At 48.2% G+C, this 14,520-nt stretch overlaps 1 pseudogene; it reads left to right on the forward strand.

Moving 5' to 3' along the window:
* The window catches only part of LOC135516597 (exocyst complex component 4-like), a 67,650-nt pseudogene that overhangs the window by 1,890 nt on the left and 51,240 nt on the right, over positions 1 to 14,520 (forward strand).

Below are 14,520 nucleotides of genomic sequence, written 5' to 3' on the forward strand. Positions count from 1 at the left end.
TAAGAGTTAGACTGACTCAGGACCAGCTGAAGGAGTACAAGGAGGTCTGCAACACCTCGTACAGGTAAGAGTTAGACTGACTCAGGACCAGCTGAAGGAGTACAAGGAGGTCTGCAACACCTCGTACAGGTAAGAGTTAGACTGACTCAGGACCAGCTGAAGGAGTACAAGGAGGTCTGCAACACCTCGTACAGGTAAGAGTTAGACTGACTCAGGACCAGCTGAAGGAGTACAAGGAGGTCTGCAACACCTCGTACAGGTAAGAGTTAGACTGACTCAGGACCAGCTGAAGGAGTACAAGGAGGTCTGCAACACCTCGTACAGGTAAGAGTTAGACTGACTCAGGACCAGCTGAAGGAGTACAAGGAGGTCTGCAACACCTCGTACAGGTAAGAGTTAGACTGACTCAGGACCAGCTGAAGGAGTACAAGGAGGTCTGCAACACCTCGTACAGGTAAGAGTTAGACTGACTCAGGACCAGCTGAAGGAGTACAAGGAGGTCTGCAACACCTCGTACAGGTAAGAGTTAGACTGACTCAGGACCAGCTGAAGGAGTACAAGGAGGTCTGCAACACCTCGTACAGGTAAGAGTTAGACTGACTCAGGACCAGCTGAAGGAGTACAAGGAGGTCTGCAACACCTCGTACAGGTAAGAGTTAGACTGACTCAGGACCAGCTGAAGGAGTACAAGGACATCTGCAACACCTCGTACAGGTAAGAGTTAGACTGACTCAGGACCAGCTGAACGAGAACAAGGAGGTCTGCAACACCTCGTACAGGTACAAGTTAGACTGACTCAGAACCAGCTGAACGAGAACAAGGAGGTCTGCAACACCTCGTACAGGTAAGAGTTAGACTGACTCAGGACCAGCATGAGGAAAGTGGTTCCTCTCTTCCTTGCTAGAAGGTATAGAAACACAAATGTAATTTCACTCAATTTGTTCTGCTTGAGGGTATATTGGGCTTCAGCAGTGCTCTCTCTGTCTGACACACCCTCACCTGTGCTGTGCTTGTCTTCATCTGGCTGAACCCCAGAGAGATTTAGGCTGACCTCTGTGCAGATGGAGACCCAGCACTCTGCCGCCCCTCCTCTACCCCTCCATCCTCTACCCCCCAATCCTCTACCCCTCCACCCTCTACCCCTCCACCCTCTACCGCTCCACCCTCTACCTCTCCTCTACCTCTCCTCTACCCCACCATCCCTCTACCCTCCATCCTCTACCTCTCCTCCCCCCTCCATCCTCTCCTCTACCCCTCCATCCTCTCCTCTCCTCTACCCCTACCCTCCATCCTCTACCCCTCCATCCCCTACTCTACCCCTCCATCCTCTACCCCCTCCCTCCGTCCTCTACCTCTCCTCCTCTACCCCTCCATCCTCTACCTCTACCCCTCCACCCTACCCCTCCATCCTCTACCTCTCCTCTACCCCACCATCCTCTCCTCTTCCCCTCCATCCTCTACCTCTCCTCCCCTCCCCACCATCCTCTACCTCTCCTCTACCCCTCCGTCCTCTACCCCTCCTCTACCCCTCCATCCTCTACCCCCAATCCTCTACCCCCCGTCCCTCTACCCCTCCACCCTCCTACCCCTCCATCCTCTACCTCCCTCTACCCCTCCATCCTCTACCCTCTACCCCTCTGTCATCCTCCCCTCCTCTCTCCTACCCCCATCCTCTCCTCTCCCCTCCCTCCATCCTCTACCTCTCCTCTACCCCTCCGTCCTCTACCCCTCCTCTACCCCTCCGTCCTCTACCTCTCCATCCTCTACCTCTCATCTACCCCTCCATCCTCTACCCCACCATCCTCTACCTCTCCTCTACCCCCCCTCCATCCTCTACCTCTCCCCCCCTCCATCCTCTACCCCTCCATCCTCTACCCCTCCATCCTCTACCCCTCCATCCTCTACCCCCCATCCTCTACCTCTCCTCTACCCCCGTCCTCTCCTCTACCCCTCCATCCTCTACCCCTCCCTCTCCTCTACCCCTCCGTCCTCTACCTCTCCTCTACCCCTCCATCCTCTACCTCTCCTCTACCCCTCCATCCTCTACCTCTCCTCTACCCCTCCATCCTCTACCCCTTCATCCTCTACCTCTCCTCTACCCCTCCATCCTCTACCTCTCCTCTACCCCTCCATCCTCTACCTCTCCTCTACCCCTCCATCCTCTACCCCTCCGTCCTCTACCTCCTCTACCCCTCTCCTCCTCTACCCCTCCATCCTCTACCTCCATCCTCTACCTCCCTCCCCTCCATCCTCCTCTCCTCTACCCCTCCACCCCTCCGTCCTCTACCCCTCCATCCATCCTCTACCTCTCCTCTACCCCTCCATCCTCTACCTCCATCCACCATCCTCTACCCCTCCATCCTCTCTACCCCTCCATCCCTCTACCTCTACCCCTCCATCCTCTACCCTCCGTCCTCTACCCCTCCATCCTCTACCTCTCCTCTACCCCTCCATCCTCTACCTCTCCTCTACCCCTCCATCCTCTACCTCTCCTCTACCCCTCCATCCTCTACCTCTCCTCTACCCCTCCATCCTCTACCTCTCCTCTACCCCTCCATTCTCTACCCCTTCATCCTCTACCCCTCCATCCTCTACCTCTCCTCTACCCCTCCATTCTCTACCCCTCCATCCTCTACCTCTCCTCTACCCCTCCATCCTCTACCCCTCATCCTCTACCCCTCCATCCTCTACCCCTCTCCTCTACCCCTCCATCCTCTACCTCTCCTCCTCTACCCCTCCATCCTCCCTCTACCTCTCTCTACCCCTCCATACCTCTACCCCTCCATCCTCTACCTCTACCCCTCCCTCTACCTCTCTACCCTCCATCCTCTACCTCTACCCCTCCATCCTCTCTCTACCTCTCCATCCTCTACCTGACCAGGTGTTACTCCCTCTATGGGTGTGTAAACACTGTGCCTCAGCTGCCTGCTGTGTGTCTATGGGTGGTTCTGTGGACTCAAGCACTGATCCAGCTAAGCAGTTATCCTCATGCAGGCAATCCTCTCTACCCCTCTGTCCTCATCCACCCTCATGCTATGCTGTCTGTCTGTACTGTACAGTTCCTGATCTCTCTCCCCTCCCCAGGGGCATAGTCCAGTGTGAGGAGAAGCTGACCATCAGTGCGTCGTCCTAACCCCGAGGACATCAGCCCCTCCACCCTCCAGTCTCTCCCCAACTGGGCTCATGGCCCACCCAGACAGCTCCGACAGAAGAGAGAGGATGAGGAGGACTTTACCAGGTCACACACAAACACACAGAACACTATCCTCACCATCCTCATCAAACACACTAACACTATCCTCACCATCCTCACACAAACACACAGAACAGTATCCTCACCACCCTAACACAAACACTCTCAGAACAGTATCCTCACCACTCCTCACACCTCTAAACACACAGAACACTATCCTCACCACCCTCCATACCTCTTCCAAACACACAGAACAGTATCCTCACCACCCTAACATATCCTCACAAACACACAGAACAGTATCCTCACCACCCTAACACAAACACCAGTATCCTCACCACCCCATAACCACAGAACATCCTCACCACCCTCTACCCCTCCACACAGAACAGTATCCTCACCACCCTCACACAGAACAGTATCCTCACCACCCCTAACACACAGAACAGTATCCTCACCACCCTAACACAAACACACAGAACAGTATCCTCACCACCCTACACAAACACACAGAACAGTATCCTCACCACCCTCACACAAACACACAGAACAGTATCCTCACCACTCTAACACAAACACCAGAACAGTATCCTCACCACCCTAACACAAACACTCAGAACAGTATCCTCTGTGGACCACCACTAACACAAACAGTTATCCTCATGCAGAACAGTATCCTCACCACCCTAACACAAACACTGTACACAACAGTATCCTCACCACCCTCACACAAACACACAGAACAGTATCCTCACCACCCTCACACAAACACACAGAACAGTATCCTCACCACCCTAACACAAACACAGAACATATCCTCACCACCCTAACACAAACACACAGAACAGTATCCTCACCACCACTACACAAACACACAGAACAGTATCCTCACCACCTCACAACACACAGAACAGTATCCTCACCACCCTCACACAAACACACAGAACAGTATCCTCACCACCCTAACACAAACACACAGAACAGTATCCTCACCACCACCCACCAACACAAACACACAGAACAGTATCCTCACCACCCTAACACAAACACACAGAACAGTATCCTCACCACCCTAACACAAACACACAGAACAGTATCCTCACCACCCTAACACAAACACACAGAACAGTATCCTCACCACCCTAACACAAACACACAGAACAGTATCCTCACCACCCTAACACAAACACACAGAACAGTATCCTCACCACCCTATCACAAACACACAGAACAGTATCCTCACCACCCTAACACAAACACACAGAACAGTATCCTCACCACCCTAACACAAACACACAGAACAGTATCCTCACCACCCTAACACACAGAACAGTATCCTCCCACCCTAACACAAACACACAGAACACTATCCTCACCATCCTAACACACAGAACAGTATCCTCACCATCCTAACACACAGAACAGTATCCTCACCACCCTAACACAAACACACAGAACAGTATCCTCACCACCCTAACACAAACACACAGAACTGTATCCTCACCACCCTAACACAAACACACAGAACAGTATCCTCACCACCCTAACACAAACACACAGAACAGTATCCTCACCACCCTAACACAAACACACAGAACAGTATCCTCACCACCCTAACACAAACACACAGAACAGTATCCTCACCACCCTAACACAAACACACAGAACAGTATCCTCACCACCCTAACACAAACACCACACAAACACACAGAACAGTATCCTCACCACCCTAACACAAACACACAGAACAGTATCCTCACCACCCTAACACAAACACACAGAACAGTATCCTCACCACCCTAACACAAACACACAGAACAGTATCCTCACCACCCTAACACAAACACACAGAACAGTATCCTCACCACCCTAACACAAACACACAGAACAGTATCCTCACCACCCACAAACACACAGAACAGTATCCTCACCACCCTAACACAAACACACAGAACAGTATCCTCACCACCCTAACACAAACACACAGAACAGTATCCTCACCACACAAACACACAGAACAGTATCCTCACCAACACAAACACACAGAACAGTATCCTCACCACCCTAACACAAACACACAGAACAGTATCCTCACCACCCTCACACAAACACACAGAACAGTATCCTCACACAACACAAACACAGAACAGTATCCTCACCACCCTAACACAAACACACAGAACAGTATCCTCACCACCCTAACACAAACACACAGAACAGTATCCTCACCACCCTAACACAAACACACAGAACAGTATCCTCACCACCCTAACACACAGAACAGTATCCTCACCACCCTAACACACAGAACAGTATCCTCACCACCCTAACACACAGAACAGTATCCTCACCACCCTAACACACAGAACAGTATCCTCACCACCCTAACACACAGAACAGTATCCTCACCACCCTAACACACAGAACAGTATCCTCACACCCTAACACACAGAACAGTATCCTCACCACCCTAACACAACACACCACAACACACAGAACAGTATCCTCACCACCCTAACACACAGAACAGTATCCTCACCACCCTAACACACAGAACAGTATCCTCACCACCCTAACACACAGAACAGTATCCTCACCACCCTAACACACAGAACAGTATCCTCACCACCCTAACACAAACACACAGAACAGTATCCTCACCACCCTAACACAAACACACAGAACAGTATCCTCACCACCCTAACACAAACACACAGAACAGTATCCTCACCACCCTAACACAAACACACAGAACAGTATCCTCACCACCCTCACAGAACAAACACACAGAACAGTATCCTCACCACCCTAACACAAACACACACAGTATCCTCACCACCCACACAGAACAGTATCCTCACACAAACACACAGAACAGTATCCTCACCAAACCCTCACACAAACACACAGAACAGTATCCTCACCACCCTAACACAAACACACAGAACAGTATCCTCACCACCCTCACACAAACACACAGAACAGTATCCTCACCACCCTAACACACAGAACAGTATCCTCACCACCCTAACACAAACACACAGAACAGTATCCTCACCACCCTAACACAAACACACAGAACAGTATCCTCACCACCCTAACACAAACACACAGAACTGTATCCTCACCACCCTAACACAAACACACAGAACAGTATCCTCACCACCCTAACACACAGAACAGTATCCTCACCACCCTAACACACAGAACAGTATCCTCACCACCCTAACACACAGAACAGTATCCTCACCACCCTAACACACAGAACAGTATCCTCACCACCCAAACACACAGAACAGTATCCTCACCACCCTCACACAAACACACAGAACTGTATCCTCACCACCCTAACACAAACACACAGAACAGTATCCTCACCACCCTAACACAAACACACAGAACAGTATCCTCACCACCCTAACACACAGAACAGTATCCTCACCACCCTAACACAAACACACAGAACTGTATCCTCACCACCCTAACACACAGAACAGTATCCTCACCACCCTAACACAAACACACAGAACAGTATCCTCACCACCCTAACACAAACACACAGAACAGTATCCTCACCACCCTAACACAAACACACAGAACTGTATCCTCACCACCCTAACACACAGAACAGTATCCTCACCACCCTAACACAAACACACAGAACAGTATCCTCACCACCCTAACACAAACACACAGAACAGTATCCTCACCACCCTAACACAAACACACAGAACAGTATCCTCACCACCCTAACACACAGAACAGTATCCTCACCACCCTCACACAAACACACAGAACAGTATCCTCACCACCCTAACACAAACACACAGAACAGTATCCTCACCACCCTCACACAAACACACAGAACAGTATCCTCACCACCCTCACACAAACACACAGAACAGTATCCTCACCACCCTAACACACAGAACAGTATCCTCACCACCCTCACACAAACACACAGAACAGTATCCTCACCACCCTAACACACAAACACACAGAACAGTATCCTCACCACCACAAACACACAAACACACAGAACAGTAACACAACACACACACACAGAACAGTATCCTCACCACCCTAACACAAACACACAGAACTGTATCCTCACCACCCTAACACAAACACACAGAACAGTATCCTCACCACCCTAACACAAACACACAGAACTGTATCCTCACCACCCTCACACAAACACACAGAACAGTATCCTCACCACCCTAACACACAGAACAGTATCCTCACCACCCACACAGAACAGTATCCTCACAAACACACAGAACAGTATCCTCACCACCCTCACACAAACACACAGAACAGTATCCTCACCACCCTAACACAAACACACAGAACAGTATCCTCACCACCCTAACACAAACACACAGAACAGTATCCTCACCACCCTAACACAAACACACAGAACTGTATCCTCACCACCCTAACACAAACACACAGAACTGTATCCTCACCACCCTAACACAAACACACAGAACAGTATCCTCACCACCCTAACACAAACACACAGAACAGTATCCTCACCACCCTAACACAAACACACAGAACACTATCCTCACTCCCTCCAGCCCTTCATCAACATGCTGTGGTTGAACAAGACAGACATGTACAGGAAGTAGTGATTGCTCCATAAGGATGTAACATTATTTATCTGAAGGAAGGAGGGATCCAAATCATTTGGGAGGAGAAGGTGGGTCATTCTTATTGACAGAGCTTTCAATGTGTGCTCTCTTCAGGAAGGATGCTCACTGGCCTGGACTTGTAAAGTAAATAAATCAATGAATGGGTGATGGATTTAGATGCAAGGAGAATCTTTTAGGCTTTTTTAATTTCAGTCACAACCACAGACATTTTCAACATTCTTTGGAGGGATTAGAGGCTCCACGTCTGGCAACCCAGCGCTCCTTTTGATCACGCTCCAGTAATAAGGTCCCTGCTTGGAACAAGTCATTCAGTTCTTCCTGATCTCTTTCATTCTCTGTTTTCTCTCTCTCTCTCTCTTTCATTCTCTGTTTTCTCTCTCTCTCGCTCTCTTTCATTCTCTGTTTTCTCTCTCTCTCCCTTTCATTCTCTGTTTTCTCTCTCTCTCTTTCTCTTTCTCTTTCTCTTTCCAGTTTTGATATTGAAGTGAATTCACCAAGGCTGCTGGTCAGTAGTCACGCAAACAAATGAGGATATTCTTTGCTGTCTTCTCCTCAAGGCTGTGTTCTTGTCATGTGTGAAGTCTGAAACGCCACATTGCCTTAAAATATAGCTCTCTTTCTTTCTCTCACACACACACACACACACACACACACACACACACACACACACACACACACACACACACACACACACACACACACACACACACACACACACACACACACACACACACACACACACACACACACACACATGCCTATACAGTGCCTTGCGAAAGTATTCGGCCCCCTTGAACTTTGCGACCTTTTGCCACATTTCAGGCTTCAAACATAAAGATATAAAACTGTATTTTTTTGTGAAGAATCAACAACAAGTGGGACACAATCATGAAGTGGAACGACATTTATTGGATATTTCAAACTTTTTTAACAAATCAAAAACTGAAAAATTGGGCGTGCAAAATTATTCAGCCCCTTTACTTTCAGTGCAGCAAACTCTCCAGAAGTTCAGTGAGGATCTCTGAATGATCCAATGTTGACCTAAATGACTAATGATGATAAATACAATCCACCTGTGTGAAATCAAGGCTCCGTATAAATGCACTTGCACTGTGATAGTTTCAGAGGTCCGTTAAAAGCGCAGAGAGCATCATGAAGAACAAGGAACACACCAGGCAGGTCCGAGATACTGTTGTGAAGAAGTTTAAAGCCGGATTTGGATACAAAAAGATTTCCCAAGCTTTAAACATCCCAAGGAGCACTGTGCAAGCGATAATATTGAAATGGAAGGAGTATCAGACCACTGCAAATCTACCAAGACCTGGCCGTCCCTCTAAACTTTCAGCTCATACCAGGAGAAGACTGATCAGAGATGCAGCCAAGAGGCCCATGATCACTCTGGATGAACTGCAGAGATCTACAGCTGAGGTGGGAGACTCTGTCCATAGGACAACAATCAGTCGTATATTGCACAAATCTGGCCTTTATGGAAGAGTGGCAAGAAGAAAGCCATTTCTTAAAGATATCCATAAAAAGTGTCATTTAAAGTTTGCCACAAGCCACCTGGGAGACACACCAAACCTGTGGAAGAAGGTGCTCTGGTCAGATGAAACCAAAATTGAACTTTTTGGTCAACAATGCAAAACGTTATGTTTGGCGTAAAAGCAACACAGCTCATCACCCTGAACACAACATCCCCACTGTCAAACATGGTGGTGGCAGCATCATGGTTTGGGCCTGCTTTTCTTCAGCAGGGACAGGGAAGATGGTTAAAATTGATGGGAAGATGGATGGAGATTTGTCTTCCAACAAGACAAAGATCCAAAACATAAAGCAAAATCTACAATGGAATGGTTCAAAAATAAACATATCCAGGTGTTAGAATGGCCAAGTCAAAGTCCAGACCTGAATCCAATCGAGAATCTGTGGAAAGAACTGAAAACTGCTGTTCACAAATGCTCTCCATCCAACCTCACTGAGCTCGAGCTGTTTTGCAAGGAGGAATGGGAAAAAATTTCAGTCTCTCGATGTGCAAAACTGATAGAGACATACCCCAAGCGACTTACAGCTGTAATCGCAGCAAAAGGTGGCGCTACAAAGTATTAACTAAAGGGGGCTGAATAATTTTGAACGCCCAATTTTTCAGTTTTTGATTTGTTAAAGAAGTTTGAAATATCCAATAAATGTCGTTCCACTTCATGATTGTGTCCCACTTGTTGTTGATTCTTCACAAAAAAATACAGTTTTATATCTTTATGTTTGAAGCCTGAAATGTGGCAAAAGGTCGCAAAGTTCAAGGGGGCCGAATACTTTCGCAAGGCACTGTACATGCACACTCAGTTGAGTCTTTTTCTCTCTCTCTCCTCTTTCTACCCACCCAGCCTTTACTGTTACGTCTCTCTCCCCTTCCCTCTCTATCTGCTCCTGCTCCAGTTACTAGCTAGTCATTGGGCCTGTGGTGACTGAACTAAGTTAGTCATTCAGTCCTAAATCACAGTGAAGGTCATTACTGGAAGCCCAAGGCCTCTTTGAGATGCATGCTGGAGTTGATGTGACTGGTCTGTCTGTCCGTCCAGGGTCCAGCTCCACACGGTGCCAGCCATCCTCTGTGCAGGGGACCGTGGGATTGTTATTATAGTCCCCTCCCCCCTAATCCTCCTCTCCCCCCAATAAATGTCCTTCTCCTTTTCACTATCCTCCTGCCTTCTACTACTGTCCTCTCCTTCATTCTAGGGAATCCTTATCTGGAGCTGTTGACAGGTTTTAAGCCGCTACTCTTAATGCACGACCCATATCCAGAAGAGAAACCCTTCTCTCTCTACCCTGGTCCCAGAGCTTCCCATCTCCTATATCCAGAAGAGAAACCCTTCTCTCTCTACCCTGGTCCCAGAGCTTCCCATCTCCTATATCCAGAAGAGAAACCCTTCTCTCTCTACCCTGGTCCCAGAGCTTCCCATCTCCTATATCCAGAAGAGAAACCCTTCTCTCTCTACCCTGGTCCCAGAGCTTCCCATCTCCTATATCCAGAAGAGAAACCCTTCTCTCTCTACCCTGGTCCCAGAGCTTCCCATCTCCTATATCCAGAAGAGAAACCCTTCTCTCTCTACCCTGGTCCCAGAGCTTCCCATCTCCTATATCCAGAAGAGAAACCCTTCTCTCTCTACCCTGGTCCCAGAGCTTCCCATCTACTATATCCAGAAGAGAAACCCTCTCCTCTTCTCTCTAACCCTGGTCCCAGAGCTTCCCATCTCCTATATCCAGAAGAGAAACCCTTCTCTCTCTACCCTGGTCCCAGAGCTTCCCATCTCCTATATCCAGAAGAGAAACCCTTCTTTCTCTACCCTTGTCCCAGAGCTTCCCATCTCCTGTTGTCATTATGAAGCCAAACAATGACCAACAGATTTGGAAAGACGCTACAAACAGATCTGGGACCAGGCTAACCCTTGTTTGAAGATCAAGCAGTTAGTTCAAACAGATCTGGGACCAGGCTAACCCTTGTTTGAAGATCAAGCAGTTAGTTCAAACAGATCTGGGACCAGGCTAACCCTTGTTTGAAGATCAAGCAGTTAGTTCAAACAGATCTGGGACCAGGCTAACCCTTGTTTGAAGATCAAGCAGTTAGTTCAAACAGATCTGGGACCAGGCTAACCCTTGTTTGAAGATCAAGCAGTTAGTTCAAACAGATCTGGGACCAGGCTAACCCTTGTTTGAAGATCAAGCAGTTAGTTCAAACAGATCTGGGACCAGGCTAACCCTTGTTTGAAGACCAGGCAGTTAGTTCAAACAGATCTGGGACCAGGCTAACCCTTGTTTGAAGACCAGGCAGTTAGTTCAAACAGATCTGGGACCAGGCTAACCCTTGTTTGAATATCAGGCGGTTAGTTCTAACTACTCTCATGACCATTTTAGAACCTGTCTAGAACAGTCACATTGACTGATTTTGTCTAATACAACTTTTTTCGTTTCCTCTCTCCTCCATTTCCTCTCTCCTCCTCCATTTCCTCTCTCCTCCTCCATTTCCTCTCCTCTCCATTTCCTCTCTCCATTTCCTCTCCTCCATTTCCTCTCTCCTCCTCCATTTCCTCTCTCCTCCTCCATTTCCTCTCTCCTCCTCCATTTCCTCTCTCCTCCTCCATTCCCACTGATCCAGGGCGGCGTTTGCCAAGGAGTCAGAGGTGCTGACGGGTAACCTGGGTGACAAGCTGATCCCACAGAACGAGATCCTGCGTGACGTGAGCGACCTGAAGGCCCTGGCCAACCTGCAGGAGAGCATGGAGTGGCTGGCCTCCAGACTCAAAGGCTTCTTCATCAACCTGCCCCACGCTGCCAGTGAGTATACACGCACACGCGCAGAGGCAGGCATACATACATACACACCATTCATGCAGGGTTGGTTTGGTGTGCGTAGGGAGGGGTGAGGTGTGTGTGTGTGTGTGTGTGGACTGAAGGGCTGCTTGTTCAACACCTGTCCCACACAGCCAATTAATGAACAGTATACAACACAAGGAGGTTCCATAATGCTAACATGGACTGTGTAACGTTTTGTTCTGCATACTGCCACTAGTATACACATCCACTCCCTATGGTATGTATATGTACACACTCTGTAGTCTGACACCTTAACAGTCATGATTAGTAGCAGTCGTTATTTATTCTCTCTCTCTCACACACACACACACACACACACACACACACACACACACACACACACACACACACACACACACACACACACACACACACACACACACACACACACACACACACACACAGCAGTAGTTTTCCTCTCTGTCATTAAGAGTTTGTCTGAGTGAATTACCACCGACTAATTAGAGCCAGGTAGGAGGGCCTCCAGAAACAAACACCACTTTATAAACACTCTAATTAGCCCTGGAAGTGTGTGGTTTGTTTCAGAACTGTCAGAGACCTTTTACTCACTGTCTTTACAGAGACCTCATTTATCAGTGAAAATGTGTGTGTGTGTGTTCCATTGTCATCAGCAGGCTGAGGATGTTTTTGATCTTGTAGTCCAACTCTTATGGTGGTGTGCCCATACAGATAGAATATCATTCTAATTGTGCCATCCTTCAATATGTAATCACAACCATGATGGTGATGCTCAGACCACACCCAGAAGGGTTCAGAACACACACACACACACACACACACACACACACACACACACACACACACACACACACACATAGAAAGAACACAGCCCATCTTAAGCTCAGTGTTGTGATCACCTGTTCCAGAGCATGAAAGTCACTGAGTTCTTCCTCTGTTGCATCCCATGTCACCTCCTTCATTTTACACCTATAAAAGTTCCTATTTCCTCTGTGAACTTCCCCTTTCTGAATGACTTAAGAGGGATTTTCTTTCTATTGTTTTTTTAGGGGGGTGGAAGAGGAGACAGTCGGAGCGCTGTTCCTTCCTCCTCGGCAGCTCAGATAAGAATTCAATAAGAGAAGGGGCGGCGAACGTGGCATAATTATCATTAATTCTGCCGAGTGGCATTAATGGAGTGTGTTTTATGGTGGCGGGACAGCCACAGTATTGTTCATTATTTAGTGTTTGCCCTGGTTGATGGGGCTCGGCGCGACACGGCGGAGGGGGAGGAAAAAACCTCCCTTCTTATCTCTCCGTTTCCCCCTTCTTCCCTAAATTGGATTTCATATTACAGAGGTAGTCAGGTATGGACAAGTCATTTCTTTCTCTTGTCTTCCTCGACTCGTACACGTTTTCTTCTCTCTCTCTCCGCGGGGTGATGGCCGTGCTAGATGAAGCAGTCTTTCAGTCGGGCCTGCTGTCCTTTGGAGCGTGGCGAGGTCCTGTAACACCCATGTTCCTCCACGGTAGGGAAAGAATGAACCACCTTGAGATAGACAGGACCAGAGTCATAGAGTTTAGTCATTGAGGTTTCTACCAAAAGCACTACGATACATAAAGTGTTTCCGTGAAACCACATCACTTGATTGATTTAATGTGTTGGATAATTAACCATCAACATTACATATATTAAACACCAAGCTTATTTCCGTTGTTGTCGTCCTCATTCTCTGATGGTGCTGTTTCAGGCTGGAAGTGTGGGACTGCGGTGTCATTGTCCTTCCTGTGTGTTTCAGTTGGAGCGTTGTTTAAGAGAGGAGGGCAGAGCACTATGGAGTGATATTAGTGCCAACAGATGTATTCTGAATGAAATCATATTAAGACCCAGTAACAGGGGACCGGCGTAAGCAGAGTCAATGTGTGATCTGTGAACCTTCATATTCAGCTGGTACAGTACGCTGATGCTCTGCTATACTGGCTACATTATAGCCAACTGTTAATCTATACGCCAAGTTATTTACAGAACCCACAACGGCCCCCCAAAGGAGTGGCGCTACGGTCTAAGGCACTGCATCTCAGTGCTAGAGGCGTCACTACAGACCCCGGTTTGATTCCAGGCTTTATCACAACCGACCGTGATTGGGAGTCAGATAGGGTGGCGCCCAATTGGCCCAGTGTTGTCTGGGTTTGGCCGGGGTAGGACGTCATTATAAATAAGGATTAGTTCTTAACTGACTTGCCTAGTTAAATAAAGGTAAAATAATTCATGTAAAAGGACAATGCTAGGATAATGCCCAGCCTCGTATGCAGGAGGTAGATCGACCCAGAGATATCAGT

This window comes from Oncorhynchus masou, chromosome 27, assembly GCF_036934945.1.
Source record: "Oncorhynchus masou masou isolate Uvic2021 chromosome 27, UVic_Omas_1.1, whole genome shotgun sequence".
NCBI classification, from domain to species: Eukaryota; Metazoa; Chordata; class Actinopteri; order Salmoniformes; family Salmonidae; genus Oncorhynchus; species Oncorhynchus masou.